At 39.7% G+C, this 15,727-nt stretch overlaps 1 protein-coding gene across 3 annotated transcripts in view; it reads right to left on the reverse strand.

The window, feature by feature from the left end:
* The window catches only part of LOC108939057 (synaptotagmin-2-like), a 95,266-nt gene that overhangs the window by 26,760 nt on the left and 52,779 nt on the right, over positions 1–15,727 (reverse strand). For 2 of the 3 annotated variants that reach the window (XM_018760166.2, XM_018760168.2), the window contains one exon: positions 15,405–15,435. The gene's annotated coding sequence lies outside the window, so the exon portion shown is untranslated. Of the gene's footprint in view, positions 1–5,509; positions 5,650–15,404; positions 15,436–15,727 lie in introns of those variants that run through there. The other variant, XM_018760167.2, reaches the window with a different exon arrangement.

Below are 15,727 nucleotides of genomic sequence, written 5' to 3' on the forward strand. Positions count from 1 at the left end.
ACTGTAGGAAAACACTGTTTTAGATCTGAATGTTAGTTTACTTGTCCAACATAATAAGATATCTATGTGTCGTATATGATATATATCATGTCATCATATATGATAAATAGATGGGTAATATATAAAAAGATATATATTTTTCAGTTTCCTACTTCAATTTTCTCCAAATTAAATGGATTGCAAACATCTTTCATAAAAACAGGTATGAGTCATACAGTATTCAGTCATAATGACAAGTATTTACAGCTCTGGTATTAATTTTAAATAAGCACTGAAAATAAAAGTGAAAATATGTAGTGGTGTGCCGTCAGTTTGTTCTGTGAATATTGCTGCCCTGTGTAGTTGCTGCTTTTTAGAAAGATATAATATGTTAGTATTCAATGCATGAAATGCTCTAAGTCATGCTCCATATGGTCAGCACAATGCTATTGGTACAGCCGGCTACTTATAGTAAAATTCCAATCAATGCAGTAATTGTATAAACTTGGAGACAAATGGACATAGTGAAACACAGTAATTCTCTTAAGAATAGTATTTATTTTCAACAAGATATATTTGTAACTGCAACCATATAAATTGTTTTAACTGTAGAGAGCTGGCACCCAAACGGTGGTGTGCTCTGCGTTATGCCCTGTGCTTCAGGGTTAGGCTCCAGACCACCAAAGCCCTGATTTATGGCAAGTGGTTAACAATGATGAATGAATGATGAATGAATTAACAAACAAATTGATGGATGGATGAAACGAATTAATAAAACTCCTAATTTTCACAAGGAGTGGAAATCATTTTCCCTTTCAGATAGTTACTTTATCGGATTATTTGTTGATCTGCTACACTAAACACTGTTTAGAAATCAATTAAAATTTTGTTGTTTAACTGTAGCTTTACATTTTTTTCCACATTTCAAGACATTTTTCGAGGGAACCTTTATGGGGACAGGGATCGAGCCAAACACCTAGATAAACCTCAGGAAGTGTTTTAAATAGATTAACTTCTAGGTGGAAATGTTTTGTCCTATTAATGATTAAGTCAGGTTAAAGAAATCAAAGACTCAAAGTTTGAAGCCATACTGGAAGTTTAATGGGACCAATTTAACTGCCAGCTAATTAATTCCTTAGCTAGCTGCTGCTAGAACCTGTTGAAAAATATTTACGAATCCAGAGCATATTACCAGCTTCCTAATTTAGTTCAAGTTATATTTTCCAAACACATACAATAGAATTCCAGTGGTGCAGTTTGCTGGACCCAGTTTGCCCATGTGCTTTTGTGATGCTAGAATGGCTCAAAGCATGTTCACTGGAAGAAGTGTTAGTCTGTGTTCTCCCATCCCAACTCAGTGTGGGTGTGATGCTTTGAGGGATAAATGTAGAACTAGGTTATTGATTGTAACTGAAAATCTAGAAAAAAAAAGAGCACAAAGAAACAAAAGAGTCCTTTACAGTGCCTAGACTGCGTGACTGGATGCAGATTTGATTCCCGTTCAGTCTTTGTGGAGTTTGCATGTTTTCTCCATGTTCTCCAAAAGTAATAATTACTATAATAGTAAAAGCACACAGTTCCTGAAAAAATATGTTTCATAAAGTGCACTGTAATGAATTTGTCTCAGCTGAAATTAATGTGATTGTAACATTTAAAAAAGTCCTGATCAAGAAGGAAGAAGAGTTTGATGTTGTGATCACCATAGCATTAAGTTGGAAGCTGTGACCAGTGATATAGCCACCCAGCAAAATGTTGTCCTTGAAACAACTTTTATTTTCGTTTAACACTGAATGGTGATTGGGGGTGCGATGGCATATCGGCTTGGCTGGGGCCTGCTCGCTGGTGGGTCTGGGGTTCGAGTCCTGCTTGGGTTGCTTTGCGACAGACTGGTGTCCCGTCCTGGGTGTGTCCCCTCTCCCTTCAGCCTTGTGCCCTGTGTTGCCAGGTTAGGCTCTGGTTTGCCACGACCCCACTTGGGACAAGTGGTTTCAGACAGTGTGTATGTGTGTGAATGGTGATCAAAGTCAGCCTGGGAGCAACAGCCAATGGGATGTTGCTGCTGAGAGGTCCCTGGTAGAGTCCACATGGAATCAGGCTGAATCCAAACAGCTAATCTCACAGATTTTCAGAGTCATCCAACACTTCTACAAAGGATCCTGGAGCACATAATCCCCAAAAACCAAAACAGCGCTCTCATATAACTTGGCTTACAATCTACTGTGTAATTATCATTTCAACAGATAAGAGGGCCGTAAATGCTAGATCTTTGTGCGGGTTTGAAGAAACAATCTTATCATCCATTAAGGAAATTCTCTGGAAAATTACCCAGGAGTGTCTGAGAGCTCGAATGTTTAGCGTAGTTCTGATTCAAAAATGAAAAGGATTGAAGAAGCAGTCAAGTTTTCTTGTTTCTTTTGATGTTCTGTTTATTGTGTACTAAGTCATTCCCAACTGGTCCTTTGCAAGTTCTTTGGCTTAAAATTAATTAAATAAATTCCTTGGTAATTCTATGGTAATGATGGCTTTTTTTTTTTCAACATCATCTTTGTCTTCTAGTCTATACTGAGAACATTCAAGTAGTGACTATTGCATGTGCCCATATGTTACGTATCCAAGTGTTTTTCTGAACGTGCTGTGCTCATGAAGGTCTTTCATCCACTGTGGGATCTCTTATCTTCTCAGGCCTCTTTCCTGAGATCACGCTACTGATGGAGCAGAGAATACAGTGATTATGTCATGGAACAGCAAAAAAAAATGGTTGCTGATTCAAATTTCAAGAGGAACCCTGGACTTGTACCCTTCAGAAGTACATTTGAAATAAATTACCACAATAAAAAATATCTACAAGAATCAGTTTACATGGATGGAAAAGAGGAGGACTAAGTGTGTTCTGGGCTATGGACCTGAGGACGTAGTGAAAGACGCAATTTATTTACCCAAGGCTTCAATTTCCAAAAAGTACCTTAAAAATCCTTCTGGGGAGAAGGCAGCATTGAACCTTGAATGTTTCCATTTTTGGGTATTTTTTAACTGTCTCTACTCGTCTATCATTAACAATTTAATTAACCTTATTTACACTAATAACTGGAGCACGGTGGTGCAGCCGGTTTGGCTAGGGCCTGCTCTCTGCTGGGTCTGGGGTTCAAGCCTTGCCTGGGGTGCTCTGCGGCGAACTGGCGTCCCAACCTGGGTGTGTCCCCTCCCTCCTCAGCCTTGTGCCCTGTGTTGCTGGGGTATGATCCAGCTTGCCGCAACCCTGCTCAGGACAAGTGGTTTCAGACTCTCTGTGTGTGTGTGTGTGTGTGTGTGTGTGTGTGTGTGTGTGTGTGTGTATACTCTAATAATGGGGGTATGGTGGAGTGGTGGGTTTGACTGTGTCCTTCTCTCTGGTGGATCTGGGGTTTGAGTCCTGCTTGGGGTGCCTTGCAATGGACTGCCATAGCATCCTGGGTGTGTCCCTCCCCCTCCAGACTTGCACCATGTGTTGCTGGGTTAGGCTCCAGTTTGCCACAACCCTGCTTGGGACAAGTGGTTTCAGTCAGCATTAGGAAGCTAATTTCTGTAAGAAGGAAATATTCATGCTGATCTGAGAAACCAATCTCTTCCCTTCCATATAGATCCTGTTTTATTCTGAGTGTGTTTCTCAAAGTGCATACTCCTTCTTGCCTGCGAACCTGTTCCGGTGTTCTGTTGTCATAATTTTAATTGGCCTACAGACTGATAGGGAATAATGTTGGTATATCACCCCAGTGAACATGAACTGACCAACCCATTAATTTAATTGCCCCAGACCACCAATACCCAAACCAAGCATGGGGGATCCAATCCCTGACGCTGATGACCTTTCGTTCATAGGAAAAAATCTCTTGCATATACTGCATTACATTGGTTCACAAGGAGCATAAACACCCTTGAACCTGGCCTATGAAACTTACAGATGAGGAACAATTTGATTGAGGGCCTGGAAAGGGATATGTGATGCACACAGCAGTGCAGTCGCTATGGCTTATCTTGTCCTGCTATTTGCTGCTATTTTGATTTCAAAAGAAGCATTCTGAATGCAGGGTTTGAGTATAACTGACATGCAGCCTCTGCTGCTTGTATCTCTGCATTAAAAATATCGGTTAAAGTTTGATCATTCTGTCATTGCTGCAAAAAGAGTCTGTTTGCAGCAGCTATCCAACTTGAAGCAGGTATTTGACTGAAAGCATTGAGATGCCATCAGAAACTTATTCTCTTATTACATAGACACATTCTCTTATGTCATTTTAGGGCACACTGCAAGCTGAAGCTATGTGAGTCATGTGACCCCCTCCCCCATGCTGGTGTCCAATTGGTTATGAGTATGCAATACTACGAGCCAGAGGAATCCCTGAGGATCGGCCTTTGATTGCAATATAATACTTCCCATCGGGGGGGACAGCACTCGCTTGACACAACAAACCACACTGGTGAATTTGTGATGAATTCGGTGCCTTGGTTTTCCCTCTTTGTTAAAAAATGCAGTTGTCACGATTACAAACATAATTGCACTTAATACCGAAGAACATAAACAGCCCAACAATGAGATTATTTTGTGTGGTGTGTCTTTGCCTTCATTTTAGGCAAAGTTACCGGTACTATTATTATTATTATTATTATTATTATTATTATTATTACAACACTATTACTACTACTACTGCTACTACTCTGCTGACACTTTTTCCCCAAAGTGCCCCACTAAAGCATCAACATTGTAAGGTGCCCTAACTATACAGTTCTACAGGATAACTGTAAGGAGAACTGAACAGGAGTGTGTGAAAAGTAGGACCGGCCTGAGACGCATTGCCCTTGACCGTGTCCTGCCGCTCCTGCCGAGAACCAGCCTCCTGAAGGCAAATCGCAAGGGGTTGCAAAGCGAAGGTTAGCCCCCTCCCCCTTTTTTTTCTGTTGGCTGTGGGACAGTCGTCAGTCCTGCCTGAGACGAGTGTTGAGCTTGAGTGTCAATGCATCCCGATTGACCAATTAAAACTAGTCATGAATTGTGTAAATACAGTCAATTAACATGTTTCATTTTTTTCTTTTTTTTTAACATCTGCATCGTGATTTAAAATGACATAAACTAATTTAAGCCCCTCTTGACTTTAAAAAGCCAAGCCATATGCAGGAAGACATCCAAATCAATGTGAAGAAAAGTCAATTCTTTTAGAACACTCTTAATACCCTCATCCAGGTTTGTCAAGGTAAAACAGACTTCCTCACGGAGGGGACCGGCAGATCGGTCACGGGACTATAAATTGGGGGGAAGAAAAGGCAGCTGGTTTAATTCTCCCTTAGCAACTCTGCTCGGTCCGTCAGACTGGTGGCGGACGAAGACAGTCTGCGGTGTTCCTCAGCCTCACTCCTCACCATCAGATAGCTTTGTTCATGTGGAGCATATACAGTTCCCCCCACCCACCAGCATCCCCCTCCCCCATCCCCCCACCGCCGACCCCCCGCCCCACAACATCAGCACCCGTCCGAAACAGTGAGACAAGGGTGCCACGCTTACCAGTGTGATCTCTTCGGTCCTGTTCGCTGTTATGGGACGACCCATCCAAAGAGCCTGGCACTTCGGACTAATGATTTGGTGCCGTAGTGAGTTCCCCTGATTGCTCCCTCATCAGCATGTGAAACTGCGGTCCTCTCACTCTGTACCACTGCAGCACTACTCGCTCTGCTGTATGCTCTCTCTCTCCCTCACTCACTCGCTCTCTCTCTTTCTTTCTCTCTCTCTCCCCCACCCAGTCTCCCAGTGTCCTCCTCTCTCTGTCTCCCCTCTCTCCCTTCTACTCTTTCCAGCACACCCCCCCCACCCCACCCCACCCCAACACAAGCCAACCCCCTCCACAATCATTCGTGGTTCTGCCTCCCCCATTATCGATGCTGCTCACACACACGCGCACACAAGCACCACTGCAATCCCCACACGGTCCGACGTTCAAGGGCGATTCCCGGCAGATCGATTCGCACTGCTGCCTGCCATACGCCACCCCCCCCCCCCCCACCCCCCCAAGTCCACCAGCACGCCCCATGCAGGCAAAACGCATGTCAACACAGAGGTGGGAAAGGAAGTGAAAGGGGACTGTGCAAGTGGTGGGGGGGTGAGACACACACTGCAGTACTGGTGTGACGGATGTGCAGCCGTTTTTCTGGAACGGGGCTGCTCCACATGCAGCCAAGTATTACATAAACCACATCTCCAGCGTCGTCCATTCACCCCCCTTGCCTTCCTTTACCATGCACTCACACACCCCAGATCAGCATACATGCTTTTTCTTTAAACTTCCCCTTCTTGTCCAGGAGCAAAGACCATGTGTGCGCTGAGCAGCCGGCTACACCTTGAGGCAGAAGAACCACCACAGGTAGCGCTCACCACACCTTAGAAACAACTCAAGGTTCGGAGTAAACAGACGCTTTGAACAGCTCTGCGACTAAAAGTCTTAAAAATACTGCATCACACAAAGAATGAGCAGGCAGCCATGTGGAGAAAGCTTTCCCATTAGCATCTGCCAGGCCATACGTCACACACTCGTTTAAAGACAAAAACAAAAGCCAAGGTGTGCAGTGTTCTTTTCAGGTTGCCAGAGAGCAGCAGAGGTAGGTGGAAAGAGGCCACCATCAGTCATCTTCATCATTTATATTCTGAAGAGCCAGTTACATTGCTTATAGGCCTATGGTTTCATCAGCTGGCACAGTGGGGTGTGTACTTAAACACTTGAGCCCCCAGCTTCAGTTTTTTTAACTGGTGGGTCACCTGACTTCTTACAGTGAGGCTCCCTGGTATTTCACCCATCAAAATTAAATAAGTAAATTTAAAAATTTAAAAATAAAAGACAAATGTTAACGTGGTCGGGAAATACAATACAATACAATAATGTGACACAATCCTAATAGTACTGGGACATTAGGGCTGCAGGTAGAACCCTTGGGATTTTCTTTTCAGGGTTCTGGCTGCTGTACCCCTGAGCAAGGTACTTAACCTGAAGATGCTTCTGTGCACTATTCAGCTGTGAAAATGGATATAACCTTGGGCAATGCAGTAATACTAAAATGAAATATTTAAAGGTTTGTGATACACATTTTGTTAAATAAGCATGTGGCCATCGACAGCAGAGACGGTTAAGTGTGTCACAATATTTTTAATATATTTTCCAAAAAACGGGGGGACAAAAAAAAATCATCAATGCAGAACGCAAATTGTTAAAAAAAACCTTTTATTTCAATAGCTGAAATTATTTACTTGCATAAAACCTTTAGCAATAATCATATTATTTTATTATGTTTTAATTACCTTCATTATTTATGCATCATTATAAATCCTGATTTGAATCGGATTTCTCCTATGTTCCATCATGAGATCATTAATCATTTTTCTTGAGTGGATAGTGAATAAGCACAATGTTCATACAAGTTGTTCATACACCACTTACTGTGCTGTCACGTCAAAATGACTAAAGAAATGATGTATATGATGTATTAGAACCACTGGTTAATCACATGACTGGACTACCCTTGCCAATTAGTCATGCGAGGATCAACGGTCCATTGCATTAGTAATAGTATAGCTTGGCCTGCTGAGTCTACAGGAATCTGATATGACAGCGATGCTACACTTGGGAGTGGCTGCAGGAGTTAGATTGTTAACCACACTGAAGGACCTGGGTCTTCAACTGAGCAAACAAGCCTCTGTTACTATAAAGTTAGGTTGTGGTTCTCAGAGCACTGGTTTGAGCTCTGTGATCGCCGGGTTCAGCAATGCTCTCACAGGAGCTGTGTTTGGAGGGCTGCCGGAAGCAGGAACTGTACAAGCTGTCACATTATTAGAGCAGCAGGTAACATAGTGGTGAATTTTTACATGGTCGGGGTTAAGTCCCAAGATAGACCCTTGACTTGAGCCTTATTATAAATATCTAGGAGCAAAAAGTGTTTCTGTTAAAAGTAAATGAGTTTGGAAGCCAGCTGTGGTATTATATACAGCATAAATAATACTAATTTAGGTGAAAGAAAATAAACCACAACATGATTCACTTTCACATGTAAGATGATCTCTTTCGGTGCAGAAATCTTGATCTTAATTGATCAAATTATGAGCATTAGTACCTGAGTTCCTATTTTGAAGAACGGGGGGGAGGGGTTCAGTTTAATTATTTCCTGGCTTCGGTGGTCCGTTTGTGCTTCGATTTGGCTGTTACCCAGTTAACACCTTCAGCAGGGTAAATTTTGGTGCTGGACGTTTACCTTGTGTCACAGAAAGTGATTTCCCCCCTCTTAAGTGGTGTGGTGTCTTCACCAAGTAACAATGAGCATCCAGAAATGGGTTCGGTGTGTCCTCTGTCACATGAAGTACAAAAGGGAAGTTTTTTGACATAGACAATTTCTGTTGAAATACCACAGTGTTACCGATGGATGTGATCTATGACCATTGACTTGTTTTCTTTTTCATACAAAGATTGCTTCCATTACTTTAGCATGACATCTTGAACTACATAAAATAATTGACCTGATCCATCACTGTTTACCCATGATGCATCTGTAGTAGGCTGAATCAAGGCATGCTTTTTCATCTGTAGAGTCAGGGTGAGGTTACATACATTGTAAACTTGAAACACAGTTTACCGCATGTTTACAAAGAGTCACCTATATGGATACCGGCTTCTTTCATCAGAAGGAAACCAAAAACTGTTTGTGGATGGTTTGCTCCCCTCCCCAGCTCACCTGTAAACCCCTGTCTATTAGTTTATAAAATTTTGTCTTGTGAATAACTGTGCAATTCCATTTCTGTATCAGTTTACTTTTGAAAAGCTGCTTTTCCAAGTTCCCCCAGAGCAAGCAAATGTTGAACAATCTGTTTCACTACAAAAGATACCGGAGCATGCTGATGCCTTCCTTTCCGACCGACTATGGATAAAATACACTATTGGGAACTGTTTCACTCTCATCTACATCTTACCATGACAAAGATGGATTGAGAAAGACTAGCATCTCGGCACCGTTATTTGGAATTGTTACATGATGACATACTGCAGCGTTGCAGTCTTTCTCCATCATGAGAATGCCAAAGTATTGATTAGCGGCTGTATTTATGGCATGCATGCGGTAACCTCTGGTGTCTGCCACAATGAGTTACAAAGTGAACAGCTCCGTGTGAAGATCTAGGGATGCAAGGGGCAGTGTTTTCACTTACCGTTTACCCTGCATATTGCGTGTAATCTGAATGACTGACTCCCGCCTGCACCTTGAGCAAGCCGGACAGAAAAGCAGTATTTGTTTGCTTTTGTTAATTGTTTCCTTTGAATTCAGAGCTACTGAACCAGTTATAACACAGCTGTTTCCGTCATTATAATTTCTCTGGACAACTAGGGAGATTGCAGTCCAGGACTTCAAACGGGATAAATTGTGGTGTTCTGGAAGCAAGCAAACAGATGAGTCACTACCTTATAAGTTGAGCAAAAAGTTATCCACGAGAAAACACACCAAAGTGCATGTCATGATCATGCAGCAAAACAAAATGTCCTCCCACAGCAAGAGGAAGATCTTCATTTACCAGGCTTTTGCATGTGTTTAATTTATTTGCAGAATAAACAAGTCTATAACCATCCATATAGTTCAATTATTTTGGAGTCTGGATCTGAATAACCTCAGAAAACTTTGCTTCCAGTCCTTACTGCACGGCTTCAAAGAGAACAAAATCTTGACATGCATGTTAATTAGCTGAAGATATGCTTATGATGTGAATAATGATCTAGGGTGTCTACTGTACTTCCAAGAGGGGAACGCAAAGACAAAAGGAGTGATGGGAGCTTTTCCATGATATAGCACAATCACACAGACTCAGTCAAACAGCCAATAGCTTTTCTGGTGCTTAATGAAAAAAATTGCATTGTATTCTAATTCTTGCACTGAACCTGTTTGCACTAATGGCATTCCAGGTCAAAAAAAAAAATGCCACTGACTTTTTTTTTATTGATATTTCTGATAATATGTTTGACATAAACAGAGCTGGGTCTTGTGACAATTTCGGCTAAGTGCTCCAGTCCTGAGGAAGAAACGATGCATTTGTTGGGTTGCAATAACATACTGAAGCAGATGAAACCCCTGACACGCCCTGAGGTGCATCGCCCTGACTCTTTGTCTAACTCACAAACTAGTTGGATAGGCACGTTTCTAGTAACATGTATACCTAAAGTGCTGTTTTTCAGGAAAAAAAAGAAATCTTTGTTTCCCAGAGACATTAATTTCATAAAATGAAAAATCTATTCATCAGGGAAGGAGAATCTTTCTGTGGTTCCTGAAAAGAGATAAATCTCCCCATTTAAAAGGCAATAATAGAAAGATGATAATGAAAACAACTGTGAAATGAAGAGTAGTTACTCAGCTCTAGTCATTCTGTTCAGTTGTGAACCTTCTTGATGGGTTGCATTTGATGTGCAAACTTCTCAGTATCCTACCCTTAAATACTTTTACGAACACTGTTCCCAATGAATTTTCATAATTTCATGCCTTTTTGGATGTCATGTGCACCCAATGATAGCCCCAGGGCCCTTCAAGGCCTATCAAAGTCACCTGTGAAAGGGCCAGTTCTGGATGCCAACCAGGGTAATTATCAAGAATTACTAGTCTTCAATGGGGCAGCAATGAAATCCAAACTACCTTGAGTCTTTGCCTGCATCTGGTTGCCTCTTAATGCTAATGATTGTCTATAATTCAGAAGCTAGTTTTGCGTATATTTATCGATCCGTTCCACAACGTTTCCTTGAAACCACTCCTGCGGGAGATTTTCTTATTTGCAAAGGGCTTGAAGAAGTAAATTGTTCTACCACTAATGGTTTTATTCTTCCAGAAATGCCAATATCAAGTGAAATTGTGTTCTATTTCATGCTGGATGATGAGGCAACCTAGTCCCAAAGACTCTATGAAGGGAGACATGGCTTTGATCTGGGGCTCAGCAGGTTAACTAGACGATGGAACATCTACCCAGTCAAAATGTGTTTCCAACATTGGTTTTTATTGGCCTAGCCTCCTGCATGCATGTTTCCAGAATATTCAGTAATGAAATTGTGGAAAGTAGCAAGATGGGGAAAAGAGGACCTTGTAAAAGTTAGTTTTGAGTCAGACTTATAGTCCAATATTCTTCTGTAACATCTCTGTGTGATATTTGTGCCAAACTTTTGGCCTAACAGTGAAAAACCTTTCAGTGAAATACCCACGATGTCCACCAGAAATCATTACGCATTTTCAAAGGCACAAAACATTTCCCTCTCAACTTAGATCTGGTGTTCTTTAATAATCAATAACAACACAAAGAGTAAAGCACAAGTTCATGGAATTTCTTGGTCAAGAAACAGAATTGAGCAGCAGACATTTTTTTTTATTTTAAGTAATTTTAAAGTCATTCAGGTTCTAATTGAATAGTTTTTGATTTGTCATTTGTCATTTTACTTTGTATGCAGAATATCAGACATCCAGTTTAATCTCTTCATATGTAGTTATTGTGTTTGCATGGGTTTTTTCTGTGTTCTTTAAAATCAGAATATATATACATATATGTCTTGCTTTACAGCATTTTTCTTGCTCTCTCTCTCTATATATATATATATATATATATATATTATATACAGTATATAAGACGCCACTTGAGTTTTTAACAAGGTTTCAGTGTGTTAAGAACACAAAAATAAAATGTATAATTACAAATATTAATTATGTATAATTTAAATGTATAATTGTTAATATTAATATGAATTTTTTTCATTCAGCTTTGTCGATAGTTACTTGTAACCTAAAGATTTTTACAAAGGACAATAACGGCTAACAACTGATTGAAAATTGTGTGCATTACTGTCTGCATTAAGATTTCATTGTTGTGCATTATTGTTGACATTATGATTTCCCTGCAAGCGACTGTAACATTAAGAAAGATATAGACAGAGGGATAGGTATTATTACATTTCTAGGGTACAGAGTTGCCTGATTTGATTGTTTCAGACACAAATTTTCAAGGCTGTTCAAAACTCTGCTTTGTCTCTGCAAACATTACTCATACCTTTACGTGTGTATTACAGAATCATTTATTCATTTATTCTAAGCCTAATGCTACCCCTTAACACTAACCCTAACCACTAGTCTTAATGAAGGTTTGTGGTGGTTCAGAGCTTGTCCCAGAAGCAAAGAGCATTAGGCAGGGTACACCCTGGATGGAGGTCAGATGACAGATCACAGAATCACTTAACCTGAATAAGCACTGAGGGTATCTGGAGACACTTAGGCACCCTCTGGTGCCTCGTGAAGGTAAGTAGCAGGTGATACCCTTTGTGGTTCCAGTCCCCCCATGCACTCTTGTATCAGTGTATAACTACTACTAATGCCACAAAGGTGGTTGCTTTCTTTCATTTTCTTTAAAGACTATTTTTAAATATCTAGTCAAACCTGCTCTTCTCATCCGACGTTTTTTAAACATTCATTAATTTATTCACACTTTCACCAAAGTGACTCGCCATGCTAGATACACTATAGGAAAGTCGTTACAGTTATCCCCCCATTTATAAAGCAGAGCAATACAAATGATTCACATATTGACTAAGGGAAATTTAGATTCTACAGTTTACCCAAAACACATGTCTTAGGATCATGGATGGAAAGTGGTGCAACTAGAGGAAACCCACAAAAACATTGTGGGAATTTATTGACTGGGGGGGTGGCATTTAAATGTATATTTATTCTGAGAATACTGCTGCTTTAAGATTTTTATTTTATATGTATAAGTGATCATAATATTTTTTGAAAAATATGTTTAATGTTAAATGTTTAATTTTTGAGCAAATGTAGGTTTAGTGTAGTGTATCTTGTAAACTTCTTGTCATGACAGGGTTAGACACAGTTTGTGCCTTTGCTAGCAGTGTCAGTAAAAGAGCAACAATAACATGGTCAGGAAAGTGACCTAAACAATAATCTCAACAGCGAAGTAATCCTAATAGTACTGGGTCATTAGGACACACACACACACACATTACAGGCTATTTAGGTTTCCAGTTATGTTTTCTCTTAGCTGTCTCCTGTGCTCTCTGAATTGCTATGCATTATTGTGCAAGTCAACAAGGGCCACTGTAAATTGTGAAAAGGCCAGCTTCCTACCCGAATAATAACACCGACCTGTTATCTGCTAATACGGAATGAGGATTGCGCTGAACTCCACCCCTCCCTACATTCTCTCACTTCCATGCTTGCACCCTCCTCAGTGACCCTGCTGGCAGCTTTTAACCTGCAGTGAAAACTTGTTTCCTACCTAGAGTGTGAACTTGATAGTGTGCAATTAAATGCACTAACATACTTGCCCTGATTCATCTTCATTTGTAACTTGGGTTTGATTTGTCTATCACTTGGGAATATCATTCTGGTAGTATTTTCAAATCTAAATTCATGTTAAACATGCTAAAAGCACTGTTGCTATTATTATTATTCTTATTATTATTGTTATTATTGTTATTATTATTCTTATTATTATTATTATTACTACTTCTACTATTATTGCTACTATGACTAACAATAACAATTATGAAGATTTTAAAGAATCTGACAAATCACAGAAATACAGGAACAACCAATGATTCATAATGGATTTATTGATCACTTGCATTTTAAATTACTATCTCGAGCAGTAGTGAGGTTTCTGTGAAGCATGGCCCATCTGAATTACCTGTATTGATTTCCCATATTTTATTGCCCATTGTTTACATACAACCATGAAAATTTAATTCTGAAATGGAATATTTGCAAATAATTTTGTGAGCTGGAGAAGAGATAGAGGTGGGCCCTGGCTTAGAGTGGAATAAATCTTGATGATCAAATGTCTACTGCCTGCCCAGCATAGCAGGCTTAATGATGACCAACTGCTAGTGGTTAAGAGATACTTATCATATCATGGGATTTTAAGGCAGCTGGGCTAAGGACTGGGAAAGCGAGACCTAAGGAGAGTGCAAGGATGTAGCAGGAAGTAACGACTGGGGGTGAAGGTGGGGGATCATCCCTGGGCCTAGGATTTCAGATGTTGTCTACTGTTTGTTTGTGCCTACTTCTAGTTTTGTTGTTTTTGCTATTTCCTCAAGGAGCCTTTTTATTTGATTTTGATTAAATTATGAGTCAGCTGTCAGCGTACTTAGGAATATCTGCTCTGTTGCCTCTTCTGTGCCCATGTGGCTACCTCCTCCCCATAAGTGGCCACAATTCACAAGGCTATTTTTGGTATGATCTTATTTTAAAACGCTTTGAATGCTTATACACAAAGTAAAAGTACAATCCCACTCTCCTGAGAGTTTGCTATGTCAGTCAATGGATTCAGTCATATGTAGGGGAGGTGGTATTGTGGGTAGATTTCTGAAATCACAGTTTTGAGTCCCACCACCTTGACCATGGAACTTAAATCATAGAAAGCTTCAGCAAAAAAATACCCAGTCCATAAACAGATAAATAACTCTATGCACCTTACCGTTGTAGGCTGCTTTGGAGAAAAGCGTCAGATAAATATAAATGTACTTACCATGAAAATTTACAAAATTTCTGATTTTGTGATGCAGAAAAACCAGACAATTTGTAGCATGTGCAACCACAGACATCATAGACAGGATGAGACAAAGCGATTGAACTCACTGGAACATAATCATAATCACAAATAATTACTTATTCAGCTATCCCTATAGTGAGAGGAGATAGCCTACACTTAAATCTCCACATATGGAGACTTGCCTCCATTTTTTTCTATACACTTTTTTGGTTCCATATCTATTTGCCTTCATTATTCTGTCTCACAAGATGTGCAATGAAGCATGTATAAGTCAGTCTTTCCATTTTTAATATATTTTCTCAGTTTTGAATTGTTCAAATAATTTGTGGAATTGTACAGCAAAGACAGGGAATGGATTTATAGAATATTAGAAGACCTGGGAGTTAAAAACAACACAATGGCGTAAATCCACCAGCACGAGCTCTCACAAAAAGTAGTTGCAGCTTTGATATTTCTGTAGATTTAAATCTTACTTCTTACAAATGTAAAGATTAAAACTTGAAACATGAGTAGTTATTAAAAATAATTTTTGTTTCATCACATACTGATAATTATTGATCTGAGGCCTTTGTGGCTATGTAATATCTAATTATGCGTTTATGAATTTTAAAATGAAAACTTTTGACTAACTATATAAAATACAGTATATACCTACTACATATGAAATGGATACCTAATTTTTGAAAATTCTTTCACCTGTTCCATTTCATGCACTGCTTAGCAGTTTTTGACATATTCTATACAACATTGTCATCAAAAATGGCCAATGTAATTTTTTAACAATAGACCCTGACATAATACGCTAAAGTATACAAACAGATGTGTTTTTCCGGAGAAAAATACTCACAGGCGCTGGTCAGCGAAGGTCAAGATGGTATCTGAAAAAAGACCAAACAAGACATCACATTCAAGCGAACACAACAGAACACGACACAGGTTTATTTATGAATGCTTGGATCATGCATTTTTTTTTCTTTAGTGGCACTTACCTTTCAATTCATCTATTTCAATATAATAGGAAATTTATTCAACATATTTTAAAAAAAATGTACTGGTGTCACTCAAAAGTCTTTAAGTTAAAAAAAGTTTATGTAAACAGTGACAAAATAAATTTAAGCAGCAACTTTCATTTCGTCACTGATTTCATTATCTGAGACAAAAGCAAGCAGA

The sequence above is a fragment of the Scleropages formosus genome, chromosome 19 (genome assembly GCF_900964775.1).
Source record: "Scleropages formosus chromosome 19, fSclFor1.1, whole genome shotgun sequence".
Classification (NCBI taxonomy): Eukaryota; Metazoa; Chordata; class Actinopteri; order Osteoglossiformes; family Osteoglossidae; genus Scleropages; species Scleropages formosus.